Source organism: Myotis yumanensis, unplaced genomic scaffold, assembly GCF_028538775.1.
Source record: "Myotis yumanensis isolate MYYU_CA2020_CCGP unplaced genomic scaffold, mMyoYum1.0.hap1 SCAF_15, whole genome shotgun sequence".
Taxonomy (NCBI): domain Eukaryota; kingdom Metazoa; phylum Chordata; class Mammalia; order Chiroptera; family Vespertilionidae; genus Myotis; species Myotis yumanensis.
In genome coordinates, this window is record NW_027223766.1 from 770,335 (window position 1) to 783,630 (window position 13,296).

General features: G+C 49.3%; 1 pseudogene; it reads right to left on the bottom strand.

Annotated features, from left to right (window-relative positions):
* Positions 1–1,250: 1,250 nt before the first annotated feature.
* LOC138993454 (52 kDa repressor of the inhibitor of the protein kinase pseudogene) lies at positions 1,251–9,724 on the bottom strand (annotated as a pseudogene).
* Positions 9,725–13,296: the final 3,572 nt, after the last annotated feature.

Sequence of the window (13,296 nt, forward strand, 5' to 3'; positions counted from 1 at the left end):
ATAAGAGAGAACGCATTTTAAAAGTCCCTCGGGTATTTCCGACACTTTTGGAATTATCTGTAGGAAGCTCTGACTTAGTTGTGTAGACTTTGATGTATGTGTCCACCGTTAAATCCAAATCGTGTTTCACATCGAAATGCATGTTAAGCAAAGCTAAGCTACTTGACCTTTGCCCTGTCAAAGTGTTCCTCGGGTGTGCTTTGAGACGCTTTTGACCGTTTTCATAGCGTTCGTTCTCAACCTTCATCACAGGGAGAATTTGTAGGACCTTTAGCAATGTATAAACATGAGGAAAAAACTTGATGTCTGGCAGGTGGAGGGGGCCATGGTGGATGGGAGCTCTATATCTTTTCCTCTGGGTTTCCACTTGATTCTCCAACAATGCAGCTCAGCTGAGAGTGCTGCATCGGGATTGGGTAAGTCGCTGCCGTACATGTCAGCCTGGTGCTCCTCCGGCGTATTGAATTTGAGCCGTCCCGTGACAGAGGGGACCAGAGATCAGCATTGAAGAGCTTTGGAGGAACTGTTCTGAGACTCTCTTTCAGTTCCTGAACAATGTGTTCCACTGTTGTGACGCTTAGAGGCTCTTTATAGCACCTCTCAGAAGTCAGCTGAGACTCCAGGTTCCCTTGCTGAGCTCTGCGGAGCTTCCCAGGGAGCTTCATCAGAATAGCAAGTGTGGTTGCCAAATCGGTGGCTTCCTCAAACCAAAATTCACAATAAACTTCAATATCTTCCATCCCTTCATGTAGCGAATGCAGCGCCTGCAGTCGAGCTACTGGCTGCAGAGAAGACATCAGAGGTCTGACCCTGGAGATTTTTCCCAGAGGCTCCAGTGAAAGGTAGAACGTTTTTAAGAACAACAATGGTAACCACGAAATCAAAATCCATTGCTGCACTGCAGAGTGCGAATGCTCGGCCCGTGTACAGTTTTCCCATCTACTATGTGTGTCCTCATGTATACCGCCTACACAGAAAACAAGCGCTTGCAGGAGCTCCACTACAATTTCAAAAGCATCGTGCCTGCCCGCCCTCTGAGAATGGCAAATTTCCTTCAGTTCTTTCCCGCTTTCTTCATTGTTCTGGAAGAGGACAGAAACGACACTGTCAAGCTCTAAAAGCGGTTGTGGTGACGGATGGAAAAAGATCAAACTTCCTCCATTGTTCCAAACGCAACAGACGCTCCCGTGACAGGCACAGGGAAGAGCAGAGTGTGTGGACAGCTTGGGGAGGGATGTTTCTCCAAAAGTCTAGAAGCAACAACTTTCGTTTTGGAAGGAAAGCCACTGGACACAATGTAAGCCTGGCCACGACAATATTCCATGCATAATCCCCACTTCTCGGGTCTCGTCGTGGGAAATGTCATAGCCAAAGTTTCGGCAGCGGCTTCAGAAGGCAGGAAACCCACAGGTTCCTCTCTCAGGTCACGAGCTTCGTCAGCAAACCTCCCCAACGCGGGCAGGTGCTCTTCCCCTGCTGTGTCCACTACGTGCGTGCGTGCGTCCGTCCCTCTGTCAGGGGCCATGGAAAAGAAGGGAGAGTCTCTCACTCCCCTGAGCGTTCCTTCCCTGAATGCGGCTCTCACGGATCTCTAGCATCTGCTTCTGCTTGTACTTTTGAACAGAACGGTGCGTTGACTGCTGTGGTCTCAAAGGGCTTTCTCAGAGAGAACCTCTTCACCAGAATTTATCGGGCACTCCGACAGTGCATGCCTGCCTGCCTGCCTGCCTGCCTGCCTGAAAGTTATCGGGAGTGAAGAGGCCTTCTGGGATTTCATCAGCTTCATGTCCATCTAGAGCAGTGGTTCTCAACCTTCCTAATGCCGCGACCCCTGAATACAGTTCCTCATGTTGTGGTGAACCCCAATTTCATTGTTACAGATTGAACATAATGAAAGCATAGTGATTAATCACAAAAAACAATATACAATTATACATGTGTTTTCTGATGGTCTTAGGCGACCCCTGTGAGAAGATCATTCGACCACCAAAGGGGTCGCGACCCACAGGTTGAGAACCGCTGATCTAGAGGTATCTTTTGTTTTCCCATAAGAATCAAAACTGCAAATAAAGATTTTAAAGTATTCTTTGGTTTACTTTCTCTTCAAGGGTTAAAGGTAAAGTGTCTTCATCCTGTTCTTCCCCCGCTTCTGTATTGGAGTTCTGAGCAAGGCTGTTGTTGATCGCTCTATGTTTGGTTTTGTTCCTGTTCAGAAGTTTCGTCAATTTTTTTTCCTGTTTCCATGTCCTGATTTCATCTTCGCTCAATTCTTTTATTCGTTTTCTATGTCTACTATGTGGATTGTTCAAATGACTGGTAAGATCACCTATTGTTGGTATTACATTATCTCGAAGAACTGTCCTATAAGGAAGGACTAGTTCTACAGATCATAGAGGTCTCAGAGTGTTTGGCACATCATCGATCATGTTTATTGAGTTGTTCAGGTGTTTTTCTTCTAAGTTTGCTCTCCTACAATTTCCCACCCACTTCTGGCATCTGGCCGGATCCCTCGGGAACCTGAAGAAGGCCAAATCTGACTGCATGCTCTTCGGCGTGCAGTCCGCCGGCGCCGTCCCCCCCACCCCCCCCCAAAGTTTGGCATCTTCGCTGGCGCCCCACCCCCTCCACCCGGGGCCGGTCCAGCACTCCCCTCCCCCCCCCATGCCCAGCACTGTCTTAATAACACAAAATGCAAGTACAAAACATTGTACAAGTATGCTTTTCACTACATGGAAGTGCAATAATACATTTGTGTGGCTTTTTAAAATATATCTTCATTGATTTCAGAGAGGAAGGGAGAGGGAGAGAGAGCCATAGGAGCATCTACCATGAGAGAGAATCACCCATCAGCTGCCTCCTGCACACCCCCTACTGGGGATCGAACCCGTGACCCGGGCCTGCGCCCTTGACTGGAATGGAACCCCGGACCCTTCGGGTCCCCAGGCCGATGCTCTACCCACTGACCAAAACAGGCCGGGGCGGCACTTTGTTTTATACATGACAACCCAAGGAGGAGATGTAACTGGGTTACAGACAACCCACTGGTGATAGATGAGAGAGGGAGGGAGGGAGGTGGGAGAAAGCAAAGGGGGTGGGGGTGTGGGGAACCTCTGGGATTCGATAAAAAGTAAAATGATAGACACATACTTCTTTTTTGTAAAATATATTTTTATTGATTTCAGAGAGGATGGGAGAGAGATAGAAACCTGATCAATGAGAGAGAATCTCGGATTGGCCGCCTCCTGCACGCCCCCTAGTGGGGCTCGAGCCCATGACCCGGGTGGGCATGCGCCCGGGACCCGAATCGAACCTGGGACCCTAAGGTCCACCGCAGGCTGACTTTGGCTCCACCCACTGAGCCAAACCGGCCAGGGCCTCACCTACTTTTCCTGAGGTGGGTGCAGGATAGATAGTTAACAGGCAACAATACACGTGATAACAATAGCAATGAAGGAATTTATGGTCTCTGTCCTGCAGAGCCCCCAGGCGCATTTGCTTGTGCGGGTGGGGTGGGGTGGGGTGGGGTGAGGGGAAGGGGGTGGAGGCGGGGCGGGGCGGGGCGGGGACGGCGGGATGTTACAAGTTCCCCTGACATTCCAGAGTTATGTTGTGTTAGATGCAAAAGGACCATAGTTTCAGTTAAGGTAAACACTGACCTTGTCAGGGAAGACTCCGGCCTCTGACGCGACCAGCCACCACAACTGCTCTTAGTAACAGTCTCCCTTCAGACTAGACTTGTGGTCGCTTTAGGCCTTTCAGTCTGCAAGACCGCCACGCAGCCCTTCCCTGAGCTCGTGAGGTTAGCATGTGGCCCCTTTCGTCGTCCACAGTTGTGTGGGAATAAAGGAGTCATCCTTTCTGTCAAAGTAGGGAGTTTTAGCCTTAACTGATTTGTCTCAGAGGTTAGAGAGTCGTCCTGTGGACGGAAGGGTCCCGGGTTTGAGTCCAGAGAAGGGCACCTGCCTGTGGTGTGGGCTCCATCCCCAGTGTGTGTGTGTGTGGGGGGGGGGGGGGGGCGCCGCGGCGTGCAAGGAGGCCACCGCCATTTTGGCTCCACTGACTTGGCAGCCACCATTTTAAAAAATATATATTTTATTGATTTTTTTACAGAGTGGAAGGAAGAGGGATAGAGAATTAGAAACATCAAAGAGAGAGAAACCTCAATCAGCTGCCTCCTGCACACCCCCTATTGGGGATGTGCCCACAACCAAGGTATATGCCCTTGACCGGAATTGAAGCCGGGACTCTTCCGTCTGAAAGCTGATGCTCTATCCACTGAGCCAAACCAGTTAGGGCGGCAGCTGCCATTTTGAAATGGCAAAGGTCAATCCCTCCCTTTAATCCTCTCACTGCCGCTCCAAATCCCCCGTTTTAACGTCCGTGTTTTAATAGCACGAAATACAAGTACAAAACATTGTACAAGTATACTTTTTACTCCACGGAGGTGGAATAATACTTTTGTGTTGCTGTTGTCATTGTGTGTGTGTGTGTTTTTTAATATATCTTCATAGATTTCAGAGAGGAAGGGAGAGGGAGGGAGGTAGAGAGAGAGAGAGAGAGAATCACCAGGTCGGCTGCCCCCTGCACACCTCCTACTGGGGATCGAGCCCCCATCCTGGGCCTGCTCCCTGGACTGTAATTGAACCCAGGACCCCTTCATCCCCCAGGCCAATGCTCTACCCACTGACCAAAACCGGCCGGGGTGTGACTTTGTTTTTGTATACGTGACAATCCAAGGAGGAGATGAAAGCCGGTTACAGAAAATCCACTGGTGATAGATTAGGGAGGGAAGGAGGGAGGGAGGGAGGGAGGGAGGCAAAGGTGGGGTGGAGTGGGGTGAGGAGTGGCGGGGGCGCGGGGGGGGGGGGAGGAAACCTCTGGGATTGGATAAAAAGTGAAATGATAGCCCTGGCTTGTAGGCTCAGTGGATCGAGCGTCAGCCTCGGGACTGAAGCTTCCCTGGTTTGATTCCGGTCAAGGGCATGTGCATGGGTGGAGGACTCGATCCCCAGTGGGGGACATGCAGGAGACGGCCAATCCACGATTCTCTCTCATCATTGATGTTTCTATCTCTCTTTCTCTCTCCCTTCCTCTCTGAAGTCAATAAAAATATTTTTTTAAAAAAGTAAAATGATAGACACATACTTCTTTTTTTTTAAAGATGTATTTTTTGTTGATTTCAGAGAGGAAGGGAGAGGGAGGAAGAGAGATAGAAACATCATCCATGAGAGAGAATTATGGATTGGCCAGCTCCTGCATGCCCCCTAGTGGGGCTCGAGCCCGTGACCTGGGCAGGCATGAGCCCTTGACCGGAATCGAGATCTTCCTGCTCGCCTTGCCTTTTCAATGACAGCACCCACCCCAAACCCACCCCCTTACTGTCATGGATGCTTTTCATGATCCCTGAGAGGAAGAAAATATCCCCTGTTGCTGAACCCTGGCTTTTCACACTGCAGATGACCCTCTTGGACAGATGCAGGAACTCTCTCCCTCCCAGTCCCAGAGAGGATGTTTTGACCCACCCTTGATCTCTTTCTTGGTTTGTTTTCTTTCAATGGTGGTAAACACAGACCTCCTTTGAACCTTTGATAAGCCTACAGTTTACATTCACACTCCTTTAGCTTGATTTTTAATACAACTCCCGGGGTCAGGATCACGACTTTAGAGTCAGGATTGGTTTGCCCCATGAGAAGACTCAGTGTGTGTGTGTGTGTGGGGGGGGTGGTGGTGGTGGTGGTGGTGGTGGTGGTGGTGGTGGTGCTGGTGCTGGTGCTGGTGGTGGTGAAAAGGACCACATACTGTACTAAACTTGAGAAGCTCAGGGGAGGCCATGCATGGTGGCCTTACAAGGCTAACGTCAGTTTGGGGTGGGTGATCCTGTCCTAGGCCGGCATCTTCCCTCACAGAGGTCCATCTTTACCTGGACTGAGCCTGTCTGTCACTTTCTTTCTTGCATCCACAATCACACATCTTTGAAAAGTCAAGGGGATTTTCCATCTTTTCTGGAGCCCTGGAATCACAGGCACGGCTCTGTGAATATCACAAACCCCATCACGATGACCGAGTTCATGATTGACTATATGAGCTATCCTACACCCACCCACCTAGGTAAAAGAAGTCTGTGTCCATCATTTTACTTTGCATCCAATCCCAGAGGTTGTCCCACTTTGCTTTCTCCCACGTTCCTCAAATGTCACCAGTGGATTTCATGTAACCCACTCTTCTTTGGATTGGAGTGTATAAAATAAGGGGGAGGGGGGGGCGACATTGCCATTCTTGGGAACATCCTCTCCAACCGTTCGCTGAGATAGTGCTTCCCGGCGTGCGTGTGACATTTGTGGACAGTTTGTCTGAAAGACACTCACAGAAATTCTGCACAGGTTGGAGGATTTCTTACACTGTTGACCAATGCAACACATGCACACATGTGCGTGCACTTGGTTCACAGTTGCCGCCTGTGGGGCTCTTTCAGGTTTGTCCATTTTCCTTCCTCTTTCTAAGGGGGAGCAAGGAGGCAGCGAGTGAAATCACCAGTGAGTGTGTGTGTGATATGAGACTGACGATTTCCCGTGGAAAGCGGGTGAGCGGGCGGGTGGGCGGAGGGGGGGAGGGAGGAAAGGAGAGAGGGAGGGAGGGAGGGAGAGAGGGAGGGAGGGGAGGAGGGAGGGAGGGAGGACACATCCATCCATCCATCCATCCATGGATAGAAATTAAAAGTTTAACAAACAGTGATGGTGAGTAGTCACTTCCTAGGCCGCTACCTTCCCTGACAAAGGTCAATCTTTCTTTTTTTTTAAAATTTATTATTATTATTTTTTAAAATATATATTTTATTGAATTTTTACAGACAGGAAGGGAGAGGGATAGAGAGTTAGAAACATCGATGAGAGAGAAACATCCATCAGCTGCCTCCTGCATACCCCCCACTGGGGATGTGCCTGCAACCAAGGTACATGCCCTTGACTGGAATCAAACCCGGGACCCTTGAGTCCGCAGGCTGACACTCTATCCACTGAGCCAAACTGGTCAGAGCTTTTTTTTGTGTGTGTGTGTGCTTTCATTGATTTCAAAGAGGAAGAGAGAGAGAGAGAGAGAGAGAGAGAGAGAGAGATCAATGATGACAGAGAATCATGGATCAACTGCCTCCTGCACACCCCCTACTGGGGGGTGGGGGGGCTCTGGGGATCCAGCCCGCAACCCGGGCATGTGCCCTTGGCCCGAATCGAACCTAGGACCCTTTAGCACGCAGGCCGACACTCTATCTCCGCTGAGCCAAACCAGCTAGGGTGTAATTTTCCTTTTCAAATCCCCTCATTGTTATTGAGTAAATTGCTGGCCATTAACTATCCTACGCCAACCTAAGTAAGAGAAGTATGAAGAAGTATGTGTCTATCATTTTACTTTGATTTTTATCCAATCCCAGAGGTTTCCCTCCCCTCCCCACCCTGCTTTGCTTTCTCTTGCCTCCCTCATCTATCACCAACGGAGTTCATGTAACCCACTTACATCTCCTCTTTTGCTTGTCATGTATACAACAAGGTTAAAACACACACACACACACACACACACACACACACACACACACACCTTCCATTCTACAGAGCATTATCCCAATATGTTGAGAATCTTCTTCCCAGCAGTGGACCGAAGGGTCCGGGTTGTGGGCTCGATCCCCAGAAGGGGGCATGCAAGAGACAGCCGAGCCATGATTCTCTCTCATCGTGGATGTTTCTAGCTCTCTCTCCCCCTCTCCCTTCCTCTCTGAAATCAATAAAAATATATATATATTTTAAAAAGGTTGTTTAGGCAACCGCCATTTTAGCTCCAGTGACTTGGCAACCACCATTTTGAAACAGCTAAGGTGAAGTCTGGTACCTATTTGCTTTGTTTAACAATGGACGGGTTATTTTGATTTTCTGAATTGTATAAATCATCCCATTCGATTGAATGCATTATTGATTGAATGGCTATCCCATTGATTGTGATCTTACTGGTTATCGAAGCACATTCTTCTGTACCTGGGAAACAGGACAGCACAATTACCCTAAATTGTTTTAGTGGCCACAGGTGGTGCGTTCCAGTTGACTCAGTGGTCCTAAGACCAGGACAGTGCAATTACTCTAAATTGCCTCGATGGCTCTAGATAATGTATTTCTGTCAATTCAGTGACCCGGAGACCTGAAACTGTAATTAACATGCTTAATTCTGCTTCTGTAATCTGCTTTTTTGCGAGCCAGGTGCCTCATTCCAAACCCTGTGATGTAATCAATACCTTTGAAATTTTTGCCTATATAAGTCTGGTTTTGCCACCATCTTATTGCTATGAGATTTGGGAATGTCCCCTCATAGTCCCGGATTGCAGTAAATGTGACTCTTTAATTCGACTTCTTGAGGCGTCCTTCTGTGATTCGTGGGGTACATTACAACAAGGTCAACCCTTCCCTTTTATCGTCCTCCCCACCTCCCCCCCCCTTTTAAGTTCACTGTTTTAATAACAGGAAATACAAAACATCGTCCAAGCACACTTTTTACTACATAAAGGTGGAATAATACATTTGTGGTTGTGTTTTTTTTAAAAATATATATCTTTATTGATTTCAGAGAGGAAGGGAGAGGGAGAGAGTGCTAGAACATCCATGGTGAGAGAGAGAGAGAGAATCACCGGTCAGCTTCCTCCTGCACACCCCACACTGGGGATCGAGCCCACAACCCAGGCATGTGCCCTTGACTGGAATCGAACCCGGGACGCTTCGCGGTCCACAGGCTGATGCTCTATCCACTGAGCCAAACCGGCTAGGGCCTTTTGTTGTTGTTGTTGTTGTTATTGTTGTTTAAAGAGAGAGTGAAAGGGAGAGGGAGGGGGCAGGGAGGGGAGAGAGAGAGAGAGAGAGAGAGAGAGAGAGAGAGAGAATTGTTTTTCCACTTGTTTATTCATTCTTCCCTAGCTTTTAAAAAAATATACAACAGTAGCAATGAGGGAATTTGTGGTCTCTACCCTGGGACCCTGGGCTGTGCCCTGAGGGCACTGGGAAAAGGAAAGTGACTAGATACCGGGACATTCACTACTCCAAAGACATGTGATCCTAGACTCTAGGACCTAGAGGCATAGAAAGACAATAGGCTCAGATGCCTGTAAGTTCAAAGGTGATATCTCTCAGGGGAGATACCGGGCCTAGGGCCTAGGGCGTGACTGCCCACTCACTATACACTGCTTTCTACTTTAACAAGTTTTTTTTTTTTTAAATTCAGAACATCCTGGGTGGTCACTTGAGGTGTCTGTGTTTGCAAGGCCAGGCCTCTCCCGAGTGGGTCAGGTTAGCATGTGGCCCCTTTTCATCCACAATGTTATGGGTTGGCTCAACGAGATAGACCACCGACTCAGAATCTAAATTTAAAAGCCTGTTATTAAGCTGGCCAGCGGACCCCAGCACCTATCTCCCCCTCTGGGAGATTCGGAGCATGTGGCAGAGATCAAGGGTGCAGTATGATCCTTTATAGCAAAACAGTGTTAAAAAAAATACAAAGCATTTCATTAGAAGTTCACAAAAAGTTCATGAGAAGGGAGGGGAGGTAAACAGTCACACCTGGCTGGATTTAATCATAACACATTGTTTTCTAAGACAATCCAGCAATTTTTCTCTGCCACGGTTCCTGACATTGACACAATCGGTAACCTTTTCCAGGCCGCAGTCCCTCCTCCTCCCACATTCCGTTACCCTTCCATGCCGCAGTCCCCAGTCCCTCACCCTAGCACACACAATGCAAAGCTTCTTATGTATTAGCTTTTAAAAAAAATATACAACAGTAGCAATGAGGGAATTTGTGGTCTCTACCCTGGGACCCTGGGCTATGCCCTGAGGGCACTGGGAAAAGGAAAGTGACTAGATACCGGGACATTCACTACTCCAAAGACATGTGATCCTAGACTCTAGGACCTAGAGGCATAGAAAGACAATAGGCTCAGATGCCAGGAAGTTCAAAGGTGATCTCCCTCAGGGGAGATACCGGGCCTAGGGTGTGACTGCCCACTCACTATACACTGCTTTCCACTTTAACAAGTTTTTTTTTTTTAATTCAGAACATCCTGGGTGGTCACTTGAGGTGTCTGAGTTTACAAGGCCAGGCCTTTCATTTTATCCTATTGCATTTCATTTCATTTTATTCACCGATGTGTCCCCCAATAAATTCAATTCCGAAAAAAAAATAATAACTGAAAGGAAACAGAGAAAATGATTCCTCCGTGGTTGCCCCTTGAATACTCGCCGCCTTTAGAGTCGTGACACCCCCCCCCCCAACCCCCCCACACCCCCCACACCCCCAACCCCCCCCACACCCCCCACCCCCACCCCCAACCCCCCCCCACACCCCCCACCCGTTAAGGTTTTAAAGGTCCCTGGCCCGCAAAAAGTGTTCTGGGTATGTCCTCTCGGTCCTCTGTCAGGCCCCACCCCCCAAAAAACTTTTCCAGTCCCCCCTCCGCTGCCAGGCCGTGTGTGTGTGTGTGTGTGTGTGTGTGTGTGTGCGCGCGCGCGCGCGCGCGGGGGCCTTCCTGGGCAAACCCCAGGTGGTGGAGCCCCGCCCCGCCCCGCAGCCCCGCCAGGGCCCTGGCCGACACGGTCCCACTGGAGAGGTGGGCGCGGGGAGGAGATCGGCCACCCTTGCCCCCTACCCCCCTCCTCCCCCCAAACACACACACAGCGGGCGGCAGGGCTCCCGCCCAGGCCGGGCCTGGGCCCACGGCCCCGGAGCCGCCCCACTGATGTTCTCGCTGGTGTTCGCGCGCCACCTGGCGGCCGTTTTTATAAGGTCTTTCCCTTGGTGCGGCGTGGCTGCCTGGCTAGGCCCTGGAATTCAGTTCATTCTGGAAACCTCTTGCTACTCGGGTGCCACTGTGTGTGAGTGTGAGTGTGTGTGAGTGTGTGTGTGTGTGTGTGTGTGTGTGTGTGTGGCGGGGGTGGGGGGGGGAGGGGAGAGGGAGGGACCCTGAGAGAAACTCCCCTGTCTTCCTGTTTCTTAAGGAAGGGCGCTAGTCAGACTCACTACAGATCCTTTGCGTTTTCTGGTCAATGGACTGGCCTGGCCCGCATACCCCCATGTCCTGTCCTGCCAGACTTCCTTGCAGAAATACCTCCACCCGAAGAGTTCTTCACCTTTGTTTTAAAAAAGAGAAAGAGAAAGAAAGAAGAAAGAAAGAAAGAAAGAAAGAAAGAAAGAAAGAAAGAAAGAAAGAAAGAAAGAAAAAAAGGAAAGAAAGAAAGAAAGAAAGAAAGAAAGAAAAAGAAAGAAAGAAAGAAGAAAGAAAATGACATCAACAAAGGAGCAAACGGACCCCAGGCCCTCCCCATCCCCTGCAAGCCCCCAGCCAACAAACAGAACTCCAGCTGCTCTCCTCCTACCGCATGCCCTTACCAGAGTCACTCACTGTCTTAGAAATACGTTGGGGGCCCGCTCAGCGAATGACTCCTGTCCGTCCCCCCGTCCCCCCCCCCCCCCGCCCACCCGCCTCTGCCACAATTCGGTGCCTGGAACCAACCCGATCTTCTCCCTTCCTTCCTGAAGTGACTATGCCGCCCCCGCAGCCGCTCAGGCGAGCCAGAGACAATATTCCAAAGTGGCCAGATGGCAAAAAAGACTCCAACTGGACGTAAAGATGGAGGGGGTGGGGGTGGGGGGAGAGACGGCGACGAGCGCACACGGGGACTTGTTTTTTGCACTTTAGGCAGGAAACCAGCTGAGAGGCAGAGGAATCTGTAGGAACGGGCCTCCCTCATCTCTCCTTTCGCCTCCCCGCCTACTAAGTGGCTTGCCCACAATCGCCCCTCTCTTTTCAACCCAGTCTGAAAAAGCGTGGATGCGGCTCTTCCACGGTCTCCTTAGGAGTGCTCCCCTTGTCACATCAGACACTTGAGGGAAAGAAAACGTTGCCCTCATGTCTCCCTGCCCCCCCCCCTCCGGTGTGTCAGGTGAATTGTTCAGGGCCGCCTCCTCCACAAACCCTAAGAAGGTGGAGATAAGATTTTGGCCTCGGTGACATTTTCCTCTCTGGCATCTTAGAACACTACCAGTGACTTCCAAGTGTTTTCAAACACTTTTGCACCGTTTTCTACCATTTGTCAGTGTACTGACTGCACTTTAGCAGTGATTCCCAAGTTTTGCCAGACGCTGTTCTGCACAGTTTGTGATGTTGATCAGTGATTTCAAAGTGCTTTCAAACACTTTCATATAGTTTCCAGCCTTTTAAAAAAATTTTTTAAAAAAATATATTTTATTGAATTTTTACAGAGAGGAAGGGAGAGAGATAGAGAGTTAGAAACATCGATGAGAGAGAAACATCAATCAACTGCCTCCTGCACATCTCCCACTGGGGATGTGCCGGCAACCCGGGTACATGCCCTTGACCGGAATCGAACCTGGGACCCTTGAGTCCGCAGGGCGACGCTCTATCCACTGAGCCAAACCGGTTTCGGCAAGTTTCCAGCCTTTTAGAAGTGAATCCCAAGTGGTGTCAAATACTGTTCTACAGTGTATCGCTCTTTAGCAGTGATTCCCAAGTGTTGTCAAACACTGCCCTACACTGATTCCGGATGTATTTTTTTTAAATGTATTTCTTTGTTGATTTTAGAGAGGAAGGGAGAGGTAGAGAGACTGAAACATCCATGATGAGAGAGGAACATGGATCGGCTGCCTCTTGCACGTCCCCTTCTGGGGATTGAGCATGCAACCCGAGCATGTGCCCTTGGCCAGAATGGAACCCAAGACCCTTCAGTCCGCAGGCTGATGCTCTATCCGCTGAGCCAAACCGGCTAGGGCTTGATGTGTTCTTTAAAATATATATTTTTTATTGATTTCAGAGAGGAAGGGAGAGGGAGAGATTGAAACATCCACGATAAAAGAGGATCATGGATCGGCTGCCTCTTACACACCCCGTACTGGGGATTGAGCCCTAATCCCGGGCATGTGCCCTCGACAGGAATCGAAACTGGGACCTTTTGGCTCTATCCACTGAGCCAAACCAGCTAGGGCTAGATTTTTTGTTTGTTTGTTTGTTTTTGAGAGAGTGGGGAAAATAAGAGAGAGTGGAAGGGAGGAGAGGAAGGGGGAGGAAGAGGGAGGGAGAAAGAGAAGTTGTTTATTCATTCGTCGGTAGCTTTTAAATATATATAAATAAAAATGCAAATGTTCGTTTGTTCAAAATCTTAAATCTCTGAAAGTTCTTCACCAATTGCTTTGAAATTTTGGCACAACGTTGCATTCGAATACTCGCGTGTTTCTATATACCTATATACCTATTATTAA